This window comes from Tyto alba, unplaced genomic scaffold, assembly GCF_018691265.1.
Source record: "Tyto alba isolate M040663 unplaced genomic scaffold, T.alba_DEE_v4.0 Super-Scaffold_40, whole genome shotgun sequence".
NCBI lineage: Eukaryota > Metazoa > Chordata > Aves > Strigiformes > Tytonidae > Tyto > Tyto alba.
Window position 1 is genome coordinate 32,411,058 of NW_024881316.1, and position 15,378 is coordinate 32,426,435.

The window sequence follows — 15,378 nt, forward strand, 5'->3', positions numbered from 1 at the left end:
ACCTAGCAAGCTAAAACCAGAGTGAACTTTGTTTTGTTAAGATATTTCAATAACCAAACATCTTCTTTCCAAGCACATGTTCTTTGAGGAATTATATCAGGTTAAAAAGTTTATGTTGAAAAAAAAACATCTTAAGCAAAGGTTAAAAATTACACCGTGAAAAATGAGATCTTTCTGGAGACCAGGTAACTAAATATCAGAGGAACATGTTATCTTCATGGAGAAAATCTGAGTTTTAAGTGAAACCAGAGGGGAATGGGTCACTCCGCGTGACCCTGCAGGCATGCTAAACAAGCCTAACTCCATTTCAGAATCCCTCATTGACTGCTGCAGCGAGGTGCTTGAAATGGGGCTGTGTAGCTCGACAGTATTGTTTTCCATCTCCATTTTTCACAGGGAGCCCAGATGAAACCTCAACACAGAGAAAAATAAGTATTTCCACTTAGCTTATTTTTGTTCTTCCTTTGGACTCAACTATTTGAAGGTTTGGTGTTTTGATAAATCAGTGCAGCCACTGTACCATAGTATCTTCTCATAGTGATTAGTTCAATTAGGTCTAAAATTCTGCATTAGATATTGTAGTTAGTAGATTTTAAATAATACATTTGGTCCTATACATTTTAATAACTGCATTTCTATATACCTTCATGTTTTTCATGGTTATATTTTATTTGGATTTCTTTTCTTTAGTGATTGATAACATTTATTTCTTCATTTTGAAAGACTTTTTAGTTGCTTGTTTGTTAGTTTTTGTTTTGGTTTGGTTTGTTTTTTTTTTCCTGTTTTATGTCAAGTTTGCTTAGAGTTTAAGGAAGGAATCTTTTAAAGACCGTTTTTGTACCTTGAAATAAATACTATATGTTAAACATTTTTTTTTATTTGTAACCATCTGTGAGACTGAGGTAACACAATAAAAATGTATACAATACCTGAATGCAGTTTTCAAGAGTTCACTGTCAGCTTTGACAAGATTTCAAGGATATCACTCTTCTTATTTTTTTTTTTTTTCCAAATGGTTTTATGAATGCAGTTAAAGACCAAAGGCACTTTTAGCACACTGAAATGTTTCAAATTTAGAGGTACCCTGACATCTGTCTTTGGTGTATTTGGTTTGTGAAGAAAAGTTGTGAAAAGAGAGTGAACACAGAGAATCTGACCAGCTAGCTGTTATTGTGCACATGGGTGCATATATAAGGTTGGATAGATATTTACATGGCCAAGCATCTAAGTTCTGTGGAGACAACTGCAATAACCGTAGTAATTATATTTGGTTCAATGGACCACTAAGGTGAAGGAGAGTCTCTGTAATAGAATTTAAAGAAGTTGTTGCAGCTGCAATAAGGTATTAACTCATTGCAGGAATGGGATAAAACCATCAAAAATTTGTCAAAGGGATTCTCTCACTGTGGTAATTTGATTATTTGCTTTGAGTTCTCTATGTTGTTATTCCAAGTCACTGCAAGCCATTTTAAGTACATATCCAAAAAAAAAAAAAAAAAAAAAAATCTAATTTGGATTCTGCTGACATTAAAAATTGTGAACTGTCCCGTTTTCTGCTCTGCCCCATGGATCCTAAAATCCTTGGTCCAAAGCAGCCAAATGTCAGCTCTCATAAGAAAGCCAGTTGCCAGATGTTGGAACAATTGATGTCCCAGATGACAGAGGTCGCCATTTGTCCCGGGCAGCTGTCCCTCCGCGGCCGGTGCCCCCGAGGGGTGCGGGCAGACGCCAGATGGCTCCGGGTGGGTGCTGGGGCTGCCCCGAGGCCACCCGCTCCTGGCAGGGTCCCTGGGGGGGTGGGGGGGCATGCAGCAGATTCTCAGAAAGCTATTGGCCAGGGGAGGTAGGGTTTAAATCAGAACCTTTGAAGTCAGTATAAGTTAATATGAATGAATTTGAGGCAGAGTATAATAATTACTGCTGTGAGGGGATGGCAGCAGCAAAGTTAGGCTCCCACAGAACATCTAAATACCCAAATCATTAAGCTTTCCTGTGACCTGTGTATCCTGGGTCAAATTCATATGGCGACTACAAAGCCCACAGGCTAAATTATATATTTGAGGACACAGCTAATCAGTCTCGCCTAATAAAACTACAAGAAAATGCATGCTCCTAGCTGACATCACCACAGACAAACTGCATGTAAAAGTGCACTGTAAAACAATGAGTCTAATGCTCTCCAGCCTCAAACTGGGCTGACTGGAGGGGGATCTGATAGAGGAGCTGTAAAATCATTAGTAGAAAGGAGAAGGTGAATAGGGAACAATTGGTCACTGTCTTTTCAGTACAAGAGCTAAGAGTCATCAAAGGAAGACAGCAGGACCCAGATTCATAATATAAAACATGGAAAAACTCCCTCACCCATCATGGAGGTAACCTGTGGGACTGCTTGCCACAGGATGGGGATGGGACTGGAGGTTTATGAGCATTCAGAAATGGGTAAGTCCATGGCAGGCAAACCTGTCAAGGGTGCCTGAGCACAAAGAATCGCATGTTTCCTTTGTACTTATATTCTTCTCCAAGTTATTTATTATAGACACTGTCAGGTATAGGCTGGTGAGTCTGGCAGATACTTGACTGGGCCAATACAGCCATTTTCAAGTACTCGCCCCCAGCATTGTATAACCACAGAAGTCTGGAGAGGGAAACCTTTTTTAAAAAAGGGTCCCTATGTGGTAGATTATCCAGATTAGTTCAGACTAAGGAAAATGTCATAAGGCCTCATAGCTGACTTGTTGCAAAAGCTCTTTAGAGGTGTGTTGATTTTCAGACTTGCTTTTCAGTTTTGTCCCCCTCCCAGCAGAAAAACAGATTGTTATGGAATTAACATAAATTTATGAAAACCAGATTCGCTGTAGTTCACTATCTTTTGTGACCACATAGAAGTAACCCACTGGCTACTAGAAGCCTCAGGTTGAAAATCATTAGTTAGTATCCTTGGGAGGTGAATTGCAGTCCTGGTCCCCATTCTTGGATTCCTTTATTTTCCTGGGTAAAGCTACACAGTTTAGCAGTCATGTGCCATAATCTCATGCTTGCTGCATGGCAGTTTCCAAGGAAACTCGCAGGCTGCACATGCTAGAAGTGATCCTGAGGGGATATGAGCTACAATTGCCTTGGTGGAGGCTTCGCTTGAAGTGGAAGATTACTCACAATAGAGGCTGGGTATCCCTTCCTAGATTAGGAACTGAGAGTTAGAATGTGTTTACAACAAAGCACATATCTTTTTTTATAGATAGAGACCAGAAGGTAAGACTTCACAGTAATTTAATTTCCTTAGTGTGTTTTTTTTTCCCAAACCATGTTCCACCTACCTATTTCTTTAGCCTAATAAATATGATCTGTGAAAGCTTGATGTGTCTCATTGACACTATTATGTGAAGATTACTTTATTTAAAATGGCAATAACCATGTAGGATAAAAAGGGATTAGGAAAACACACGTGAAGATACAAGCTGAATAAAGCAACCTATTTCCCTGGGAAGCATAAGCATTTGAAAAAGGGTACTTTGCTAGAAAGAAAAAAAAATCAGTTTAAAAGATGAGACAAAGGTCCAATCTCCTAATGAGGTAGGAGTAGCATCTGATATCTGTATATTATGTGTATTCAGTACTGAGTACATTGAATGTTATCAGGCTGCAGTTTTTCAGCCTCTGAGATTAAGCCTGCCTATGCTGCACAGCTCCTGTACACCCCGAAGAGTATGCATTAGGTTTATATGGATATTTGTGAAAGTGTCTGTCCACGTAGATACCATTCACCTATTCATTTAGCCTGAGGTTACACAGAGCATGTATTTTGGGAGAAGATTATAGATTTGGTTTTCTTCTTTTTTCCCTACTTTGTTGCTGTTGTTGTTGCTTTTGTTTTGGTATTGAGATCATGGTCAAACACTAATTTTGGACCCCTACCAAATCAGAGATTTAATACTGTGAAATATAAGGGCTGTGACAAAGAAAAGAGAGTACTTGTATCCTCTGGCTTCCAAATACTAGGGGAATGTTTGAAAGGAACCAGCATATCATTTGATAAAGGTTTTTATTGTCTTTAAAGAACTGAAACTCAGACAGTAAAACATCAGAGTTTAAATTCAAATATTTCTCTCTGCAACTTAATTTGGGACGCTGAATAGAAAAACTTAGTGATGGCGAGGCAGTCAGGAACAGAAAGGAGAAGGTCAAAGCCTGTGTCTTCTTATTCTAAAAGAGAAAAACAACAAAAAGTAAATAAACTCAGCCAACTCCCTGCTTCACATTAAAATACACAGAAGAGAAAATAAAGGTTGGAAGAACAGAAAGCTACTAGATGTTACCAGTTATTTTAAACTGTTTTAAATTAGATAGGAAATCAGAGCCATATTATCACACAAAATATACAGTAGAGGAGGAAACACAGAAACACTTCCCTAAATTTACCAAAATGCATTTGTTTCATAACAAAAATATGTATAAGGAGGAATGCATATCCAATCTGGAAGAATGTTAGCATTTAACACTCTTTTCATCTTTGTGAAAATACTCCCCTTCTGGGATCTTGCCAAGAAAGAGAGATTTTGACAGGCTGACTTCTTCTAGGGAAATACTTCATGTCTAAACCCAGCTTCAGCTATGTGTCTTTTTCTTCTGAATAGTAGCTAGTGTGTGTTTCTGGGTTGCTTTTTTGGTTTTGTTTTGTTTTTTGTTGTTTTTTAAGTAAAGGTCGTTATTTGATTTTGGACAGGAATGCTGTAATATGTTAGCTGGCACATTTAAATTCACCAGGTATTTGGTAGCTACACATGTATGGAGAGTCTGCTCACTTTTAATCTAAAAACAAAGACAAAAAACAACCCTCATTTGTAAACTTCTGCAATTGCAAAATGTAACATTAAACAAAAAAAAAAAAAAAAAAAAAGGAAAAATCTCCTTCCTGCCATTTCCTCCCATTTACACCACCATGAGATCAAAAAAATAAATCAACAAACAGGAAGTTGCTTCGAAATTATAGCTCCTTCTATGAAGCTGACATTCTTGGTTGCCTGCTCTCTTTGAAGAAGAATAATTGGACAGGCTCTAGTTACAGGGGCCAACACTTTTGAAAGCAGAGCTCTCTAGGTGAAGGTTATTCTTTACTCCGGGGTTAATCAGGGACCTGTATTTCTGTCTCTATAATACTGCTAGAAGGAAAGGATTGAAAACAAATTCCTCTCTTCAGAATTGCCCAAGATTTCAGTCTCCAATGTTGATTGGCACTGATAACAGCTTCTCTCTGTTTTTTTCTCTCTCTAATGAAAGCATCGTCAATTATCTTTTCTTTTTAACTATTTGCTAACAGCTTCTACCTCTAGATACTCTAATAACCTATAAAATGTCAAATACTTTGATCTCTAATTCAGTAAATCGCCCTAACATATGTGGTCTTAAAACCAGTGAGTTGGTTGCACTTGTGATGTGTTGGTGCTGTATAGTGTTACAGATGAAGACAATGGGAAAATCTGTACACTTAAAGAGTCCTTCTCAGATTGCAGCCTGAGCCCAGATTTCTGTTCCCTGGTTTATGGAACAGCCTGAAAGTCAGCTTCCTCTTCAGGCACCCACTGTGATGGAAACACTCATCCTACACAAAGGCAAAGAAACAAGAAAAAGCAACCAAGATGGATCAGACACAACCCGATAATCTGGTGGTAGAAAGTGGACCAAAATGGAGTACTGTGGGAAATTATGTGTGAAAGAAATCTGGTTTTCAGTCTCATGTCTAGGAGGGGGTGAGGTGAGGAAGGACACAATGACACTGGCAGTTTGAAATGAGCTGAGGATGCAGAGGAAATTGGTTCTTAACTGGGTCTTCTTAGTGTCTTCTAAGATGTCTCCATTTTCTTCAGTAAGTCAGAAAACTTTTTTTTTTTTTTTTTTGTAATTTTTAAAAGCACTGCATGTGGAAAAATTTAATTGATGAGGCAATGTCCAAGGAGATGTATTTCCCTGTCAGAAACCTACTTCCCAAATCACTTTGCTCTCACCTTCCCTGCTCTAGGACTCAAGAAGAAGCATTCAAGTAATCTTTCTCCAGGTAGTCAGGTAAAGCACACTGTCCCTGCTGTCATATTTTTTGCTAACTCTCTTAAAAAAAAAAAAGAAAAAAAGAAGAAAGAATGAAAACAAAAACAAACAAACAAACAAAAAACCCCCAAAACACAAAAGGTGAGTAAAGAGAAGTCCATGGATCATCCTTGACAAATGATCTTTCCTTTTTTTTGCTGCATAGCTGTCCAACCGAACGTTGCTAGCGGAATTTCTAACCAGCAGATGATTTGGTTTCATCTGAGCCAGTGCAGTTGTATCTGTCTAGTGACTGCATTTGTCCAGATTATTTAATCTCATAAAATATACTGGACAGTGCTTATTTTAATCCAGTGCTTTTGTAAATACTTTCTGCATTTCCAAGACAGTGGCTGCCTGGCTGGTTTTAGCCACTTTTCTTCCTTTTTACGTTGCCAGACTTCTCTGCTTCTGGCTTGGAGACTTTCCCAAGGGTCTGTAATGTTCCAAAGAGAGCAAGGAAAAGAAAACACAGGAGCCCCAGTCAAGTGCAGCGATACTACTGAAGAGCCTTATTCGGTGAGGGAGTGCTGCAATACTTTGCTCTTTAGCCCTGGTTCTATTCCAAGAGGTAGACTCTTTCCTACTCAGAGAAACTGAGGCAGGGAGATGGGTCCCACAGGTTACTGAGTGCCTCACGAAAACAGAATAGCGTTCCTGGCTTCCACTGATCCTTGTCAAACTATTCAGCAGCATTGCAGGAGGAGCTCAACACCTGAAGGAACAAGCCGTGAGTGGCTTGTCTGAGGTCAGGGGAGCCAGTCAGAACGCTCAGGTTAGCGCTCCGGGGTTCTCATTCCCAGCTGTCAGCATGGCTGCCGAGCTGCTCACAGAGATTACCTGTGGTCTGCCTCCTTCCAGCCTTTCCCACTGTTTGTCAGTCCCTGGTTTTGACATCTCATTTAAAATTAAACCCCAATTTTGAAACCTGATCTACGCGAGCCGCCGCTCGGCAGCTCCAGGAGCTCTGCCCGCGAGGAAAAGCTCCTGGGATGGCAGCCAACGATCGCAACTGTTGGGGGCGAGGACGCTCACAGCTTTGTCCAGCATCCAGCTTTCTAGGACTGCATCCTCGGTGGAGCCCCCCCACCCCCCCGGTTCTGGGAGCAGAGCGGGAGCCCCTCGAGCGATGCTCCGGGACCGTGCGCCATCTACAGCCCCCGCCGCTGGGGCTGCCCCCCGCCAGCGCCCCGCTCCCCGCCGGCAGCCGCCGCCCGCTCCTACCAACTCACCGGGCCACGGGCAACTCAGAAAAGGGCGGGTTTATTGCTTTTATTTATCCCCCCCCCCCCCCCAAAAAAAAAAAAATAGCAGCATTTTAGCGTTTTGTAGCTTGTCACAAAATCAAGGCATTATTGGAAGTTACAAGAGGGGAGTCCCCCTGCCTCTTCTGCTAGCTTCCTGCTGCTGTTAAGCTGTTCCCCAAACAATCCAGGGGCATGCAGCATATTTGGTTTTGTCCCTGAAGAAAAAGCTGAATTATTTGAAAAGCCAATAAGAACTCACAGGAAGAGAAGGGCCTTTAAGAAAATCTATTGTGGCTTTTGTTGCGCAGGTATTGTCCGTGTAGGAACTTGCTTATGTAGGGCATAAAACTGTAACTGAGCAACAGGCCAGTAAAAAAAAACACTCAACAATTTATTTCAGTGCTTAGAAGTGCTTAGAAGCCTCTATTTACCCCCAGAATTCTATCAATGGCAAAATAAGTGTTGGAGCTGAGATGGTCTGAAGCAGTCCTATGTCCTGTGTGCCAGTCTGCACTACAGACAGATATATTGAGACAATCCAGCCGACTGCAATCCCATCTATACTGGGATGTTAGTGCCTAAAATTAGTTCATGTTCAGAAGAGGGTTACGAACTGCTTAGCTCTGCAGACACAGAATTCGTAAGATTCTTCCTCGTGACTGAGACTGCCATACCCTTACTTGGTCTCACAAATTCAGGGGACATGGGTGCCTTATGCCTTGCCTAAAACTCTGATATACATGAAATTCAGCTGAACACATACCAAATACCCAACTCAGATCAGGAATTAAAAAAAAAAAAAAAAAAAAAAAAAAAAAAAAAAAAAAAAAGAAGAAGAAAACAGCACTAATTTTAGTAAACTTATTTGTTTGAAGGAGGTATCTAACCTCCTCCTATCATGGTCATTAAAGGCAAAACAAAGATCATATATTTCTAGCACAGAAGATTTAAGGTACATTTTACTTACCTAAACGTAGGTATCTAGTTCCATTTGGGATGCCCTCATGTTGTTTGCTCATTCAGCATATGTCAGTCTTATCTGCTATTCTCATGTGGATATATTGAATAAGTCTCAAAATCGACTGTCTTGTGAGACACTCCACGTTCAGGCAGCTGGAGGGAGTCCCCAGGGGATGAGCCCCTATGGAGGCTCCAGCAACTACAGTGGAGGCTCAGGCAGTCAGTACAACCATAAATATGGAGTGTCCCTATAGACTTCTATACCTAGGTGTCTTAATTTTGAACTGTATTCTCCTGTATTTCCAAAGAATTTCAGGACAGTGACTAACTTCAACAGTCATGGTACTCACCTTTTATGTGGAGGTCTGAGGGCTCATACAGCCAAGAGAAATCCAGCTTTTGGGTCTGTGTTTATAGACAGGACCTGATATTACAATGCAGACAGTGCAGGAACGGTTCCTCACCACAGCAGCAGTAATGACCTTGATCCTGGATTCAGAGGATGAATCTTAAAGTCTTTAGTATCTCTTTTGTGCTGCTACAAACTGCCTAAAATCCAATTGCTTGGGACCTTCTTAAACAGAGACATTGAGGAAGATCAGTCCAAATGAACTGAAGGTGTAAATGTAAAGTGCTAAAACTCACTTTTAGTGTAAGTGTAAAGACAAATTAATACTGAATAAGGGGCCCCTCAAAGGAGCTTAATGAGGTTTTGGTAATCCACTTAAAGAAGTGAATATTTCTTGAGTTTTCCCTGTGGACACACCCCTAATCTTTTGTCATAAATTCATTATTATATTTCTTGTCTGAATAAATTTTCCGAAGCTCCTGGGTTCAATGCACCAAATAATGTCCACCTATCTGCTGCTCAGTTCCATTCAGTTCCGCCAAAGCTGGGTGAGAACATTGCTGACATTTTTTTGAGACTTTGCAAACTTTGGTCACAGATTGATTCTCTATATCTTTTCAATGGCTTGATTAAAAAAAAAAAAAAAAAAAAGCTGTATATTTTATTTATATGAGCTTTTTTTTTTTTCCCCCTAAATTCCCAGCCCTCTCTGTACCTCTGACAATTCCTTAAAACTGAATGTTACCTCTCCCCACTTGTGATCCAGAAGCAGCTTAATCTCAAGCCAGAGTTGTAATGAAACAGGGTTCAGCCTTTTTAAATGCAGGAGCTGTTCACATTCCCCTTGGTTTAGCATTTAGCACACATATCAAGAAAACATAGGACAAAGAATCATTTGTTTCTTCCTCACGAGAGGTTTTGAACCCAATTTTTCTACTTGCTCAGACTGCCCAACTCAGCAGATTTTTTTTTTTTTTTTTTTCCCCCGTCAAGAATTAGCATGCATTCAGCGCAACATGCATCTATGTTGAATTAACACCATGCAAAGAAAATGCACTGTGTTTTGGTGAGAGAAGCCGAAGGGAAGACTGGAATTGACGGGAAATACCCATTCCTCGTTAAAAAAAAATAAAAAATAAAAAATTCCCACCCCCCCACCCCCCCACCCCCGGTCTTTCGGCACCAGCACGGCCCCCGGGCCGCTGCTCTGGCCCCTCCGGCCGCCGTGCCGCCGCCGGGCCAGGAGAGGGAGCCGGCGGCCCCCGCAGCCCCGGCCGCGGCCGCGCCAGGCCCCGCGGCCGAGCTCAGCTCCCCCGGGCGCCGGGGGCCGCTCCGCCGGGTGCCCGGGGCGGGGAGACCCGGCGGGGTCCCCTGCGGTCTCGCCGGGGAGGGAGAAGGGCTCTGGGAGGAGCGGGGGGAGGCCTGCGGTTCCACGGCCGGGCGCACGGCCGGTGTCGGCGACGGGGATTCGGCTGCCGAGGCGGTGGGGCGGCCCCTGGGGACGGAGGGCAGCTGGGGGAGCAGGCGGGATCTGCCAGGACCGGGCGGCGAAACCGTGTTTGCCCAGGGGCTGGCCGAGCTGGTGTGGAGGGGTTTTAAACTAGGAATGTTGGGAGAGGTGAAGAGGGGGAAGAGAAGACCAGCGATTAAGTGCAGAGGTTGTGGACCGGCTTTGTAAGCAAAAGGGTGAAAGGTGATGTGGGCAGGAGATCCCTTGGAAACAACCAAACAGGGTGGAAAGGGCCCTTCCTGCAGCAGGAGCACATACATGCTGAGGGGATGGCACATGGGGGAAGGTCTTGTACCCATTATGGGGAATTAGCACAAGTGAGGGGCCCTCTGAAATGCCTGTGCAGCAACCCCCGCAGCGTGGGGAACGACAAGGGCTGTGGTCCCACTGCAATCCCAGACAAGGGGTGGGATAGCTCACCCAGCTGGAGGGCTGCGACGGAGGGGTACAGGCTCTTAGGAATGACTCGCTGGCATAGTGAGGAGGGAGAGATGCCCTTTGTGTGACAGAGCAGCAGGGATAGGCAGAGGTCTGCCTAGGGATGGGTGATGGCCCAGCTGAGAACCTTCTTCAAACAACTGGAAGGAGGAAGCCTCAAGTCTGCAGGCTCAGCTCCTCATGGGGGATGTTAACCTGACATAGGTGATTGAGGAGCTGATGAAGGAAGATGCTCTGATGGATCTCAAAAACAGGGAAGAACTGTTCAGGGCTGTGAAGGTAAGGTCAGTCTCGGCAGCAGTGACCATGAGATGGTTGAGTTCAAGATCCTACAAGGAGGGAGCAGGACAGAAAGCAAGATCACAAGCCTGGCCTTCAGGAGAACAGACTTTGGCCTGTTTGCAAGAATCACAGAATCATAGAGTGGTTGAGGTTGGAAAAGACCTCTGGAGGCCATCTGATCTAACCTCCAGCAGGACCACCTAGAGCCCGTTACCCTGGAACATGTCTAGACAGCTTTTGAGTATCTCCAAGGATGGAGACTCCACAATGTCCCTGGGCAACCTGTGCCCATGCTTGGTGACCCTCACAGTAGCAAAGTGTATCCTGATGTTCAGACAGAGACTTTTGTGTTTCAATTTGTGCCCCATGTCCTGTCACTGGGCTCCGCTGAAAAGAGTCTCATTCCATGTTCTTTACACCCGCCCTTCAGATATTTACAAACATTGATGAGATTCCTCCTGAGCCTTCTGCAGGCTGAACAGTCCCAGCTGTCTCAACCTTTCCTCACAGGAGACCTGCTCCTATCCCTTAATCATCTTTGTGACCCTTTACTGGGCTGTCTCCAGTATGCCCATGTCTCTCTTGAACTGAGGAGCACAGAACTGGACAAAGGATGCCCTGTATGGTCTCACCAGTGCTGCATAAAGGGGAAGGATCACCTCCCTTGACCTGCTGGCAATGCTTTCCCTAGCACAGCCCAGTATAACAGTCTTCATTGCTGCAAGGACACATTGATTGCTCATGTCCAACCTGGTATCCACCAGGACGCCAGGTCTTTTTCTGCCAAGCTGCTTTCCAGCTGGGTGCAACACACACTGGTGCGTGGGGTTGTTTTTACCCAGGTGAAGGACTTCTCCTTGTTGAACTTCATGAGGTTCTTGTCAGCCTATTTCTCCAGCCTGTTGAGGTCCCTCTGGATGGCAGCACAACCCTCTGGTGTTAATTTAGCCATTTGTCCAAGTTTAGTGTCATCTGCAGTCTTGCTGGGGGTACCCTCTGCCCCATCATCCAGGTCATAAATTAAGATGTTGAACAAGACTGGGCCCAGTATTGATCCCTGGGGTGCACCTCTAGTCACTGGCTTCCAAACAGACCTTGTGCTGCTGATCACCATCCAATGGTCTCAGCCATTCAGCCAGTTTTCAATCCACCTCACTGTCTGCTCATCCAGCTCATGCATCAACAGCTTCTCAGTCCCAGGGGGGACATCCCTGGGGCAAAGAGGGATACAAAAAGCTGGCTGTTTTTCAGGGAACCCTTTTTCCATGCTCATGATTCATCCATCCTGATGAGCGTTCAAGCAGAGGTGGCAGGACACCTGCATGGATGACCAAAGAGCTCTTCACTACATTTAAACATAAAGAAGAAAGTGAGCAGGAGGTAGAAGCAGGGACAGGGCTTCCCCATGAGGAATATGACCCAGGAGGAATAAAGAGACACTGTCTGAACATGCAGGGATGGGGTTGGAAAAAACAAAGCCCGTCTGAGACTGAATCTGGCAAAGGACATGAAGGGCGACATTTTGTTGTCTATCAACAGCAAAAGGAAAACTTGGAAAAATGTGGGCCTGCTGTTGGGTGGGGCTGGGGACCTGCTGACAAAGGACACCAAAAGGCCAAAGTACTCAATACCTTCTTCACCTCAGTCTTCACTGGCAAGTTTGGACAACATGAATCTCAGGTTCCTGAAACACGTGGGAAAGTCTAGCACAAGGAAGACTTGCCCTTGGTGAAAGAGGATCAGATCAGGGAACATTTAAACTAACTGGACATACACAAGTCCATGTGCCCTGATGGGATGCATCTATGAGTGCAGAGGGAGCTGGTGCTGGCTCATGTCATTGCAAGGTCACTCTCCATTTTATCTGAAAGGTCATGGCAATTTGGGGAGAAAACTGAGAACTGGTTCTTCCAGTTGCCACCTCAACCTTCAAGAAGGGCAAGAAGAGGGACCTAGGAAACTAAAGACCTCATCTCGATTCCTGGGAAACTCATGGAGCAACTAATCCTGGGAACCAGGAAGGACAAGGTAGTGAAAGTGGGAGTAATCAGCATATATTTATAATGGGGAAATCATGCCTGACCAGTCTGATAGCCTTCTACAATGAAATATCTAGCTTGGAGGACAAGGGAAGAGTGATGGATGTTTATCTTGACTTTTTAGGGTTCTGACTGTGCTGCCATTCAGAGGAACCTCAACGGGTTGAAGAAATGAGCCAATAGAAACCTCATGAAGTTCAACAAAGGGAAATTAAAAGTCATTTTGAGAAATAACTGTAGGCACCAGTACATGCTGTGGACTAACCAGCTTGAAAACAGCTTTGAAGAGAAGGCCCTTGGGGTCCTGGTGCATAGATGCTTGACCAGGAGCCAGCAATGCACCCTCACAGCACAGAAAGCCAAGGGTGTCCTGGGAAGTATTAGTAAGAACATTACAAGGAGGCTGAGTGCTGACTTCTGCTCAGCACTGGTGAGGCATGTTTGGGTGCTGTGTCCAGTTCTGGGCTCCCAAGTACAAGAGATACATGGACATACTGGAGTATGCCAGCACAAAGATGGTTAAATGCTTAGATCATCTACCTATATGAGGAGATACTGAGAAAGCTGTGACTATTACTCCTGAAGAAGAGAAGGATCAGGGATGTCTTATCAATGTGCATGAATTCCTGATGGGAGTAGTAAAGAAGACAGGGAGACAGGGTCAGAATCTCAGTAGCCGGTGGCAGGACAATAGGCAGTAGGCACAAACTGAAGTATAGTAAATTCTGTTTCAACATTTTTTTTTTCCCCCATTATTTTATTTTTTGACTTTGAGGGTGATCAAATACTAGAATAGGTTGCCCAGAGAAAGCTATGGTGTCTCTATTGCTGGAGATACTCAAAACATGTCTGGACATGGCCTTTAGTAATCTGGTGTATTTGACCCTCCCATGGGGATGGACCTGGTTGTCTCCAGAGGTGCCTTCCAACTTCTGTGATGTTGTGATTCTGTGACAGTCAGCAGTTTTCATACCCCAAGTAAATTACCACAATGAATAAACAAGAAAGGGAGAAATAAACCAGCCAGTATGAGTGCAACACTGCATGAGTACAATCAATATTCATCAAATGGAAAAAGCAAAAAATCAATAAGGTAAAAATTAAAGAGTAAAAGAAAAAGAAATCTTCTCTTTCAATAAACAGGCACAACTGATCTCCACTGCCACAGACCACGGACTCTTTCTCATTCCCTTCATGCTTTCAGCTAATGGATCCACAAACACAGCAGGGAGACTTCAGTCTGCAGGCACAATCATTTCATAGCTGTTAGGTGGGTTGCTTTCAAAATCTGACACTGTTTCCACATAGTGACTTTCCCTTTATGCATATATGCACCTAACATATACATGCAAATGTATATCACTATATATACACATATATACATATATATACATTCCCTCATGGGAAGTGTAAATATGTCCACAGGGCTGAACAATGGATATTTAAAGTTGACATTGCTCTCTCTGGGAGAGCAAACGTCAAGGAAATCAGCAGGAAATTAGCTAAGACAGACATTTTAGTGTTAATATGTAAGTTTGTAGAGGATCTCACTACAAATTTTTATTAAGACAAATAATCCTGATGAATGTCAGGACTTGTCTTTTCCTTGAGGTGAATACCAGTTTTCCCTTGCATGTTTGTAAGGAGGTTAGACACAGAGAAGCTTCACATAGAAAAAGGGGGTGGTGTCGGAGCTCCCTTTGTCCATGGTTCTGGTGCCCTTCCAGCTGCCTCTAGGACCATGACAAGGGACAGAGACAGTGGGTGGTGTGGAGCTCCCTTCCTCCGCAATTGTGGGAACCCCCCATCCACCTGTAAGACCATGATGTGGTACAGAATGGAGCTATGTGTGCTTCCTTAGGCTTAGGTTGGTGTCCTTGTAGAAGTTTACAACACTCAGCAGCTGAGTGGTGGTGGAGGGAGAGGACCAGAGTGTGCCATGATCTTGTTGTGTCTCTGTCTGGGGATGTGGCTGTCAAAGACAGGAAAATCAATAAACAGACCAGCCACCCTCTGTCACGATGGGCAGACCCTTCCTCCATGATCAGGGTTCTCCCAGCCTCACAGCAGGACCATCTATCCCATATCTCTCTCTGCCAGCCAGGAGACACTCGTTCTGGGCCAGTCATGTCACCAACTCCACTGTAACAGGAGCCATCACCAGCATTCTGCCCACTGTGACATGACCATTACACTGCTAGGGCTGCTACCAGGAGCTCATGTGGGGAACAGCCCTCAGCCACCCAGGGAAAAAGAGTGTGGAGCTGTCTCTGCCCATGGCTGTGGGGAGCTTCCAGCTCCCTGTAAGCCCATGACAGGGTGCTATCTTATCTGACCCATAGAGCACTGACAACCCTCTGGCTGAGCGGCAGAGGGAGAAGACAGTGCGGTGGCCTGGTCACATCCCTGTCTGGGTGTCCATCTGCAATACACAGGAGGAACAACGGAGGAGCAGCCTCTCTCCATTGCCACAGG